The 12,005-nt window shown below is 35.2% G+C and overlaps 1 protein-coding gene across 2 annotated transcripts in view; it reads right to left on the bottom strand.

Moving 5' to 3' along the window:
- Positions 1–12,005, bottom strand: part of LOC145254726 (glycolipid beta-1,4-mannosyltransferase egh-like) — a 198,381-nt gene that overhangs the window by 173,411 nt on the left and 12,965 nt on the right. Inside the window, exon 1 of one of the 2 annotated variants that reach the window (XM_080113458.1) lies at positions 3,423–3,741. The exons of the other annotated variant lie outside the window; for it this stretch is intronic. The gene's annotated coding sequence lies outside the window, so the exon portion shown is untranslated. Of the gene's footprint in view, positions 1–3,422; positions 3,742–12,005 lie in introns of those variants that run through there. 2 annotated transcript variants of the gene reach the window in all.

Genomic DNA, 12,005 nt, shown 5'->3' with positions numbered 1-12,005 from the left:
AGTTAAATTATTTAAACAATAAAAGTTTCATTAGAACAATATACTCTTTTTTTTTTAATGAAGACTGTTTAAAAAAAAAAAAAAAAAAAAAAAATCTGAAGTAATCAGAATGTCCACACCTTCAAATATCAACACAAAATTTTTAGTCTATTTAGAATTACACTTATAAAAAAAATACAGAAAAATCTTTATGATGTACATACTCGTCACAGAATGAAAATGTCATATTCTAAAAATCATGTGGGTTTGGCTGGTAACTTTTCTATTTGGCTAGTAAACGAAAATATTTGGTTGTCAAAGGTTAACTAAATATAAATTTGTCCATAGAGCCCTGTTTAACTTGAAAATCCGATCTAAAATATAGCACGGTCCATAAATTGCAGATATGTCTAAAACATTTGGTACTTATTTAGAATTACACTTAAAAAATATAAAATGCAGAAAAAAAATCTTTGATGTATGTACTCGTCACGAAACGAAGATATATTCCAAACATCACAAAAAAAAAAAAAAAAAAAAAAAAAAAAAAAAACTGGATTAATTTAAGAAACTCAAATGAAGATTTTAAGCGATTAAGAATTTTTGAAGTCATTGATGATAAAATAGGACGTCAGCCACGGTGTTCGCCCTTGAATTTTAACACGTTCTACAAAACATAGCGGCCCCCGACTCTTAGTCTCGTTCGTCATAAATTTGATTTTAACAAAACACCTACTTGATCAATTTGCGTGATTTTTTTGAATATGACATCTTCATTCCACGACGTGTACGTATATCAAAGATGTCTGTATTTATATTATTAAGTCGAATTCTAAATAAGAAGCAGATATTTACAACCAATTATTCTCCAAAACACGACGTTCATTTCGTCACAGTTATGTCTAGTAAATACATAATACTGTGCAAGTTACGCAAAGGCGATAAACACAGACACGCAAAAAGTGCTGAGAGTTTGATTAAGAAATAAGTTGTTTTGGGTATTTTTTTTTACTTACTCTCCCCTTAACAATCACTTAAAATGACTTAGAGTTTTCGGGTATGCTGAAAACGAATATCACATTTAAATTTGCCGCAAACTAGTAGTTTTTCGAATATTGCGCGTACAACAATGACCAGTGACAAAGAATTACATTGCTTAATATCCGGAAAACTACTTGTTTACGGCAAATTTAAATGCGATATTCGTTTTCAGCATACCTGAAAACCTTACAAATTCGTCATTTTAATAGTGATAATTTACCTTGTTTTGAAACTAATACGCAATGTCAATAAACGTATACGGATACCAGTAAAATCTGAAATTACTCTTTGGTTTCTAGCCCCGCTAGAATTCTTTATATAAAAAAAAAAATTAAAAAAAAAAAAAATTAAAAAAATGACGCCTTAAGTTTACATTAAAAAATAAACATCACGGGTCGGTTGAAAAGAAGTGCGATGACTTTTGACCGGAACCTCTGAAAACAAGATCATCCGAAGGTTCGGAACAGACAGAGATCCAGCCATACACGTTTGTTTTTATTATTAATATTATACTAACAATGCCACTGTTTGCTTAATTTAAAGGGCATTAAAGAAAAAATGTTAAACGTTTCAGAAAATGAGTATTATATCCCAACGCCTCCCGATAAAAAAAAAAAAAAAAAAAAAAACTCATACGAGAAAATATAGTCACCATCTTCATAAACGTCGAAATGAGGCTAAGAACGATAACTAAAGTTGAACATTTTTAAAAAGAGGCACAAAATAATAAACTCTTGAAAAACAAAAAAAAAACAATGAATAATATTCATTGAATATATAGTTCATTCATACCAAAGGCAAGATAACTTAGTCTTCTATATATCTTCTGGATAAGTTTGTTTTATTATTTCAAAGCGTTCATTCATTTATTTGGTAAATTTTTATGACGTGCCCCAGCGTATTATAAACACCTCAACCTCTTCATGTTAAGAACGACTCCGGAATAAACACCCCAACCTCGAAAGCCATTCTTAACATGGGGAGGTTGGGGAGGGGGTGTTTATTCCGAATGCCGTTCTTAACATGGGGTAGTACTACGTTGAGGCAGGTCATAAAAAAATACCATTTATTTGTTCAATACAAAACTAGTCTCACCATAACTCTTAAATTAGAACGAAAAAAAAATGTCTAACATTAGGTCACGTGGAGTCTCGATCATCTCTCGAAAATCGAAAACTAAACAAAATCACAAGCACAACTAATAACTGACACCCATCGTGCGAAAATGTAACCGAACTGTATATTTTTGTAACCAGATTTTGGTGTTATTTGAGTTTGGAGTGATTATCAAGACTATTCGTTACCATCTAATGTCAGTCATTTGAAAGTTAAAATAAAATAGGAATTAAAATGTAGGTAGAACACGCGCGCGCGTATGCGTGCGTGTGTGTGTGTGTGTGTGTGTGTGTGTGTGTGTGTGTGTGTGTGTCTCTCTCTCTCTCTCCCCCCCCCCTTTTGTGTTGGCTCTTGTTTAAATTGTTCCTAAAGTTTATCATTTTCTAGTTAATGGTATTTATTAGAATTACACTTAATACAGAAAAATCTTTACTCGTCACGAAAATGTTATATTCGAAAAATCGCGTCAATTGATCAAGTTGGGGAAAAAAAATACTTTATCAATTTATGCGATAACTAAGAAAATAAATGTATGATGTTTAGCGATTCTAACGCTAAATTTGATCTCGATATTTCGAATTGAGTTGTCTCACCTTTATATATGCTGACTACTGACCCTAAAACATGGCCGACCAAAAAACACTGCGTCTCGCTTAGTCATAAAATTTGCCTTAAGTTTAAAAAAAGAAAAAAAAAAAAAGAAAACACTACTTGATCAATTTACGCGAATTTTGGAATATGATATCTTCGTTCCATGACGATGTATGTGCACGAAAGATTTTTCTGTATCTGTTTTTTATAAGTGTAAATAAACAGCAAATAATCTTTGTTTTTGTATTTATCTTAAAAAACAATTTTTTTTTAAATGGTTACCCGTCCTTTAGCTAGACAATTTAAGTGACTAAAATAGAATTTAATCAAGATTATGTATCTTATGTATAGAGGAATGAACACTAACTTTATAGCCGGTATAAATGAACTCCCTAATTTCTACGGAAATGACGCTAAATAGAAAAGATTACAGTTACACCGACACCGGCCAGTAAGTCAGTATATATGTATTTTACGATGAACGGAATTAGTACCCGCCCACGCTCGTCTCGGGGCATGAGAAAAATTGAAATTTACTTTTTCAGATAATCGTGCTAAACGAAATATAGATATAAGAATTCTTATAAATAAATATAAATAAATTGGAAACTACTGCCCGTAAGAGACTCAAATATTATATCGAAGTGCCAGAATAGAAATCAAGATATATTCGTTAAAATTAAAAACCACCTTACCTGGTTTGATGGACCCAGTAGAGAGGAGTTTTTTTTTTTTTCTTTTTAAATCCTAATCAACACAAACTGGAAAAGGCTGGATATAGAAATAAATACTAAGCGAATCAACAATAGGCTTTTCTTTTTCTTTTCTTTTTTTCGTAGTAAAAATATGTTACTTAGGGAAGAGCATAAAGACTGAGCTTTTGTTTTTGCCCCACTCCTCTCCTGTCGTCTTAAAAGTCCTCAATTCCACGCTACTATAAAGGCAGCCCCCACCTCATACAGATGTTTCAGTTAACGCACGGACATGAGAAGAAGAAAAAAAAAAAAAAAAAAAGTTATCCCACCGCGCTATTGAATCTAACCGGCTACTCCTTCATTCTCACTTGACTCATAGATAAATACCGAAGTTATAACTAACTACTCTGGTACTACAGCCGAAGTTATTTTATTTACCTGCCCCCTTTCCAGGAGGTTAGGCACAAGGTCAAGAGTGGGTTTGAAGAAAATGTTTCTGTGGAAACAACTGGATACGAAATACGAACATCCAAGTTATTAGTCAGTGTCGTTACTTCGCCACTGTCACTAATACAGAAATGACGGTGGAACTGCCTTCTGACGCTGATGCAAACCACACGTGTCCTAAGAGCGCTCTGGACTAATCTCAAGGTAAAAAGTCGCTGTTCGCAAGGCTTCCACATTATTAAGTATGCTTTTTAACTGCACCCCCAAGTAGAGATTTTTATCCTGGGCCCCCAAAATCAACAAAGATTAGACCATTCCTGTAATGATCCAGTCTCTGTTGATTTTGCGGTGGGAGTTTAGTTCTGTGCAGTTCTAAGAGGTCCACCCTCCCAGGCCGTGCCTTCTCTCTTTGACAAGGGGGTTAGTTTATGACGAATCGCCTGAGGCGCCCTTACTGGGGAATGCAGACGGGTCTGGCCAGGCACTTTTTGCAGGTCAGAGTGCCCCTCCCCGGGGGATACTGATTCCAAATCCCACTTTCCGACCCTGGTGTCGAAGTTCTTGCAGTGGAAGAGAACTAAATAGTAACTACACTCTCGGTAAGTTTTATCCATACCAGTCGGAGATACATCGTCGAAAATTAGTCCAAGAGTCGGGGCCATTTTCTTGGAGTTTGGGATGGCTTTGCAATGTTTTTGAGAAATAGTTCTGAACAGTTCTAGGTGCTCTCAAGCTTTACCTACTTTTTGAAAGGCGCTATTATCCAGAAATGCCAACGGGACTGCCCAGGCATTTTTTTTTTTTTTGTGAATCAAAGTGGAACGGAGGGAAACGGAGAGTTTCACAGGCGTGCAGTTCTAAGACAGAAACTTTGTTCATGGAATCTATGTTGAGGTTTAGGTACAAAGTGTGGGGAGAATTATTGACAGTGGTTTCAGCTAGACAAATGTTTTTCGTGAAAGCTTAGTGACGGGGGACCATAGATTGGAGCTCATACGAGCAGAGATAGGCAACCTCTCTTCTGTGGGAAAGAGGTTGCAGGGAAGAGAAAAGGGCATCTCACACTCAGTTGTGAAGCCTATTTTGAACTCAGAATAAGGAGCTTCTAGCAGCTCCTGCCCAGATGTGGCAACAGTACTCCATCCTTGGACGTGCCTGGCTCTTATACAGATTGAGAATTACATCAGCAGTGAGATATTAACTGGAGCTATAGAATGATCCCACCATTTTTCAGCGACCTTGGCAACAGATTTGATGTAGGTGTTTCAGATCAGGAGTAAAGGTCAGACCCAAAAGCTTGTTACAGCATGGAGTCTCCTCAAGACAAGAGTATTTCATTTCAATTGATGCCAAACTGGGATCAGAGCGTTGATGATGTAAATATAGAAGCTTGGTTTTAGATGCATTAAAGTTAACTAGCTACCTCTTTCCCCATTGTATCACATGCTCAAGATCAGAGGAGAGAATCAGAGAGAACTTCGTCATTTACAGCCTTTGAAGTGTTACCATAGATGGTAGTGTTATCAGCATAAATGTCTACAAATGATCTTAGGATATGATATGTGTAACATCTTTCTGTTGTGGGAAGGAGGTAAATACCTGCTCCACTCTTCTCCTGTGCAGTTTTCATACTCACTGAGGATCTGATTTTCACATTTAATCTGACAACCTGGAGTCGGATTTAGTAAGATTAGACCCTTCTTTATCAGGACGAGTTACAGTCCGGCTTGGTCCACCTTTCCTAGATAGTACATTCTTGCTTGAGAAGGGGTTGGTTTATTGGCGTCCATCAATGGTCCAGTATTTTTTTATTTTTACTTACCTAGAAGTAACTCCTCTCCCACCCCAGGGGACTGTTGGATACCTCCGCTTTCTATCTTTTGGCCTACATCCTACTTTGTCAATAAGCAAGTAGCCTTTGGGCTAAAACATGTTTCTACTCTGTCTCAGTAGAAACATCTTCCCAGGCGTTACCTCCCCTTGCAAGAGTGAAATTGATTCATTTTCTATCATCTAAGTCGCCATACTGAGGAATGCCGACAAGTTTAATTCATGCAATTTTTAAATTGCAGTGTATTATTTGTTCTCAGAACAGCTTCCTAGGTACTTTCTTTTCCTTTGGAAGGGGGTAGGTTAGTTGCTGGGTTTCACGGTATGTATATTGTCGTTGGACCATTCTTATGACAAAACCAAGCTTTCTGTGTGTGTGTATATTGTGTACAGCTTGTATATGATAATTTGCATTACAATCCATTGATAAGCCCTGGCAGGTACTATTAGTCTAGGTCAACGTGAACCTGGGAGCAGTCGTAACTAAAGGATGACTGCACATTTTCCAGAATCAAGAGGGTTGAAGAGGCTGCTAGAGGAATTGATAGGGTTAGGAAATAGGGTAGACAAAAAACGAAAAGTAGAAAGGTGGAAGATATATTTTGGGTTGACAGGCTGGGGTAAGGTAGAAACGAACACCTTACCCGAAAGTATATACGGAGTAATTGTGTGCGTGTGTGTGAGGACACTTCTCAACCTATATACTCAAAGACTTGAAATTTGGTATATAGAGTATTCAGACATGTGGAAAATTTTCAATCGGTTTTCATCCGGGAAAAAAGGGCTGCTAAGGGGTCAAAACTGAAAAAGTAGTACTTGGGAGTCATCAGATTTTTATGTTTGTCAACTGTTACACGAATGCGCATGCGTGGCTGTGAAACATGACAGGGTCTTTATGCTAAGAATAAGTAAATTTGAATATACTCCGTAAAGATTGTGTCAAGCTGGTCCAATGGTTATTGTACTTGACTCAGTATTTTTAAGTTTTGGTTTCGATCTCAGCCCGAGGATTGTTTTTTTTTTTGTTTGTTTTTGTTCAAAGCAGTTCACTTCTTGTAAGTAAAAAAAAAAAAAATCCTTACAAGAAGCGAACCGTTTAGAAAAAGAAAAAAACATTACTTGCATGCACGTCTTAGTTTCTGTATTAATTGAATATTTGTGTTTATTTTACGACCAGGCAACGCCGGGCGGCTTGCTAGTCTATTATATAAAGTGTAGTTGTCTACATGTATGTCTGACTAAAATTTAGAATAAATAATTACAAAATGAGTGCGATAACTTATTTACCTGCCCCCACCTCTGACTCAGATATGGCCAGAAATGAACGCCTTTCTTGCGTGATCAAGACCACCTTTTCCGAACTTGTGAAGGAGGCTGTTTGTTCTCCCTTCTCTCCTACAAGTGAGGGCACCATCGCCTGTGACGTAATGGTGGAAGAACTGAGCAGACCACGAGAGAGAAGGAGATTTCCTTCTACGATTGAGGATAAAACATTTTTTTTTTTTTAAAGTTTGTTTTTGAAATGTTACTTTCAATGTATACTGTTTTCATTTAACGGGTCTAGATTGTTATTTTAAAACCATTCACCGTTAATTTTGAGTTAAGCTCAATGTGTCTACTTAAAACCATTCACCGTTAATGAAACAGCTGTAATGGAAAAATCCAGGAAATAAACGAAAGTTATAAAAAAGAAAACGTGAGTCTTTGAATTTTCAACAATTTTTTGCACTATATATATAATACTGGGATAAGTCATTCGGGTTTGTTTTAGGCATTTTTATTGTAATGTAGGGCAGGGGCAGGGCACCACAAAGGTCGTCATCGTAGGGAGAAGAGCAAAATGCCAGCATTCATGTAAGAAAAAAAGAAAACAAATATGATCCTGACCTTCGAATTAGGGTCATAATGAAAATACCCATTCTGACCTGACAGAAACAGAAGTCGTTTCTGACAGGGGCAATTTTTATTTTCACCCCATCTAAAGTGCTCTTTGGACGGGACGTAGGGTGGGGAGTGGGGATATCCCCACCCACAAAAAAAAAAAAAAAAAAAAACACCGTGTTTTCGGGTGGGGGTGGAAGTGGGGAGGGAGGGGTAAATAGAGGCAACCAAAACGAGGAGTTAAAATAAGTTGCCTGAAGAACGAATAAAAAAAAGGAGAAGGATCCCTCCCTAACCCCGGAAATGATAAAAGTCCAGTTTTTTTTTTTTTTTTTTTTTTTTGCTTGTTTGTTTGTTTTTGTTTTTTCTGTTCAATCATCTGGGCGCGTCGGCTGCCCTCTTTTTCACAAGATTGAAAAGGGGAAGGGAGGGCATTTTAGAGGAAAAAATTCTTCCCATAGGATATCACATTGAAGAGTTTGTGGTAAAGTTTTTGTGTGGAGGAGGACTGGAGGACTACGTTTAAACTGCGGATGATTAGAAAAGAGAAAAAAAAAAGTTTGCTCAATAGTAGAAGACAAGTGATGGCCAGTAAAAATTCGGGCATCCTTACTGGAAAAATAAAAATTTTAGAAGAAAATTTAATTTTCGCTAATTATCTTCGAAAACAGCTTTTATTAATTAGTTTTTTTTTTTTACCTTATCGTTTCTCGTAATTTTTGGATATTTTCATTACTACGACGTGACAATTCAGTAGATAATATTTCGATTCACTTTAAATCCAATATTACATTTTTCTAATTTCGCTACAATAACGAAGAAGAATCTATATAATTCGGGGTAGCCATTTTGAACAAAGTTTAAACATTTTGAACCATTTTGAACAAAGGCTTGACTTCTGCATCTTCAGCCTTTACTTGCTTCCACTCCGGTTATGTGCTTCAAAATAGCGGTGCAAGTCCAGAATTTAACCTATTAAAAAAATAAAAGTGCAAAAAAGTCTTTATGATGTGCATGCTATGGAACGAAAATGTTATATTCTAAAAATCACGTAAATAGATCAAGTAATTTTCGCAACCAGATCGATAAGTTAAAAATAAGTCGGCTGTAGAACAAATAAAATAAAAAGCGAGAAGGATTCCCTCCCCCTAACTCCGGAAACCTAAGAAAGTCAAATTTTATGGAAGAAATGAAAGCTGTGTCTTTCTCCACCATATTTAAAATTCATCACTGGTACATTTCCCAGTATAACAAACTCTTTAGAAACAAAGATCAAATTAAGCCTTGTAATGGCTACAATTTACTAGTAATCGCTAAAAATCGTAAAGAAATGAAAAAAAAATTTTTCTATATAAAAAAATACTTGATCAATTTACGTGATTTTTGGAATATGGCCGTTTTCGTTCAGTACCGAGTATGTAAACCAGAAGGACTTTCCTGTATTTTTGTTTTATTCTGAAACTAAACCAAAATGGCTAATGCGAATTAACACTGTTTCACTATTTACGGTAGGATAAATTGGTTCAAAGCTCAAATATTTTAACGCATACAAGTCATAAATATTAAAGGAAGCAAAATGATGTTTTAAACTAATTTCAAAACATTTTTATTTAAAATAATTTATGTTGGTAATAGCAAGATTGTTCCTAATATATAGAACCGATTTCAAAAGTTTTTAAAAAAATGCCTTGGGTGTGTCATCAGCTGGAATCGAAACCAAAACATTTAGCACTTCAGATGCGTTCCCTATCGTTTGAGCTATCGACAGAGATGAGAAAGATTTTAAATTGAACCACCTCAAGCTATGAATGAATTTGCACATGCGCAAAAGTAATAGAAATATGTCGGCAAGTTAAAATGAACATTTTGCATTTCAACTTACCGACATATTTCTGTACGCGTTCTTCATCCATTTAAAAGATTATACTTGTTATAAAGCATCTTTGTTGCATGATTACTATTTCAGTGTTATGTGACCAATAGTTTAAGAGTTTGTCGGTTAAATATTTTCAGACACACACACGTGTGTGTGTGTTTTATTTATTTAAGTTCAGGAACGTTAATTGTTAAATTTAGTGATTATTTTAACCCCGTATTCAAAACGTTTCAAATTTATACTAAACGCTTCTTTGCGACTTTTTGAGCTTTTTTTTCTTTTAATTTTTTTTTTTTAAATTTAACAAATTGCCATGTGTTTATAAATTGTAAGCTTTAAAAAAATCCTGTCACACCCACACAAGCAAATTGTTTTCTTCATTAGTCTTATTTAAAACAAATCTATCGGCCAAGCTCCAACCTCTGCCGCATCGCCACTTGTTTTACAAGTACTTTAATGGAATGTACTTTGAACTCTCGACGTAGTTCCGATTAATTCGACAAGCAGCAAAAAACCTTTCACAGTTAAGGTCCATATATGCCGGAAAATCTACTCTAATAATTTCTTCCCTCAGACTGCTAGATTTTGGAATTTTCTCCCTGCTCCTTGCTTCCCTGACTGTACTAATCTGCAAAAGTTTGAATATAATGTGAACAAAAATATCTCCCTGCTCAACTCCATACAATCCCCTGTTCGACACGATCCCAAATATATCCCTTAAGTTGCAAGTGTCAATATGACTTGTTTATGGTGTAAAAGATAATAGTCTGTATCAAAAGTAACAAAATGATAATTTTTATCTGTTTATAGGAATGTTTTTTGCTTGAAGTATTATGCGTAATGTGTAGGAGGTTGAATAGAAGGCGATGGCAATGCAGTTTCGTAGAGAACACCGTTGGGAGCAAGACAAGTTACGCATAACATAACAGTATTGGAGAATTCAATGACTTCTAACTAAATATTTATTTACCAACAATGTATCGAATTTGGATGGTGTAATATTTAAAACTAGCGACGCGTCGGCACACACAACGCCGAGTCAAACACAAAATCGAGTACACTCAACATCGTCTTACCATCAACGCTTACCCTGTGAACTCAGAGCATGAGAAATTCCCATATGCATAAATCACTGGAAAAAAAAGCTAAGGGTAAGGATAATGAGTAAACGTTGGATAAAATGATGGCTAAAATTACGATCTTGCCAGGATTCGAACCTGGAATCTTCTGATCCGATTGCGCCACAAGTCCTGTTCGTACACCGAAAGATGTTACCGCGACTATATACAGACAGTGCTAAATTCCGTTGACATGGGCAGGTAACTTTTTCGACGAAAACAAAACCGCCCGCAAACCCTTATTTCCTGCTTTTTGTGTGACTTGACGTTGTTCGTTACGAACCACATGTAGATAAGGACAATCTAGGAACTCCCTTCAAGAGAAAAAAAGATTTTTTCAATTCGGTGCATCCGTTCGAAAGTTTTGGTATACATACATATATAAATAAACATTTAGAATTTTATTAATACTATAGATTTCGAGCTAAACCTCTTTTTCAAAAAAAATATATAACCACACTATACAAATTGGTCTTTATAAAATGGAAGCTTTAATGTCATGTAAACTAGAGTTAAAAAGGTGCTTGTCCAGAATTCTCCCCTCCTAAAAAAAAAAAAAAAAAAAAAAAAAAACTAATGTGTATGTACTCGTGACGGAAAGAAAATATCGTATATCAAAAATCACGTAAAGTAGTTTCATTTTAAAAAAGAAAATCAAAGTTTATAGTTAAACCACGAACTATGATTTTGCAACACCATCTTGAAAACAGTTTGAACCGAGATAACTCCAAATTAAGATTTTAGAAAGCCATTCTTAACACGAGGAGGGGGTAGGGGTATTGTAAAAAAAAACAACAACTTCAAATTCGCTTTTAAATTATTTTCTTTCATAAAAATAAAACTACTCGATCAATATACGCAATTTTTTGGTTAACAACACTTTCCCTTCGTCACGGGTACGTACACCATATAGGTTCTCTTCGGTTGAATATTGAAATTTCAAGCGAAAACCAATGATACCTACTTAAGTGTCATGTCGCAGTAATGGAAATATCTAAAAATGTGAAAAACAATAAAGTAGAAAATTGATTAAGGAAAATAGTTTTCGAATAGATCTGCAATTTTAGCTTAGATAATAGGTTCTTCGCCGTTTGCCTTGTTTACATCACGTGTCAGCAAATATGGCCGAAATCATCTTTTCGTTGAATCATGGAAATTCGCATTTAATGTAATATTCCAAAAATATTTAACTAATTATGACCATTGTTTTTTTTTTGTTTGTTTGTTTTTGTTTGTTTGTGTTTTTAATGAAAAATCAATTGTTCGGTTGTCGAATTTCGCTACAATAACGATGAAGTAACGTTTTGTTTTTTCCTCCTCAGAGAAGAAGAATTCTGGGCAAATGCCAGTTGAAGGTGTGGAAAATATATACTAAGCAAATGATTAACAAAATACCCCATCCCCTCTCTAATTTTCATGAAGAAAAACAAT

The sequence above is a fragment of the Euprymna scolopes genome, chromosome 3, assembly GCF_053919585.1.
Source record: "Euprymna scolopes isolate OS-2025 chromosome 3, ASM5391958v1, whole genome shotgun sequence".
Lineage (NCBI taxonomy): Eukaryota > Metazoa > Mollusca > Cephalopoda > Sepiida > Sepiolidae > Euprymna > Euprymna scolopes.
The sequence above is the reverse complement of the archived record's forward strand: the minus strand, read 5'-3'. Positions and strand labels throughout refer to the sequence as shown.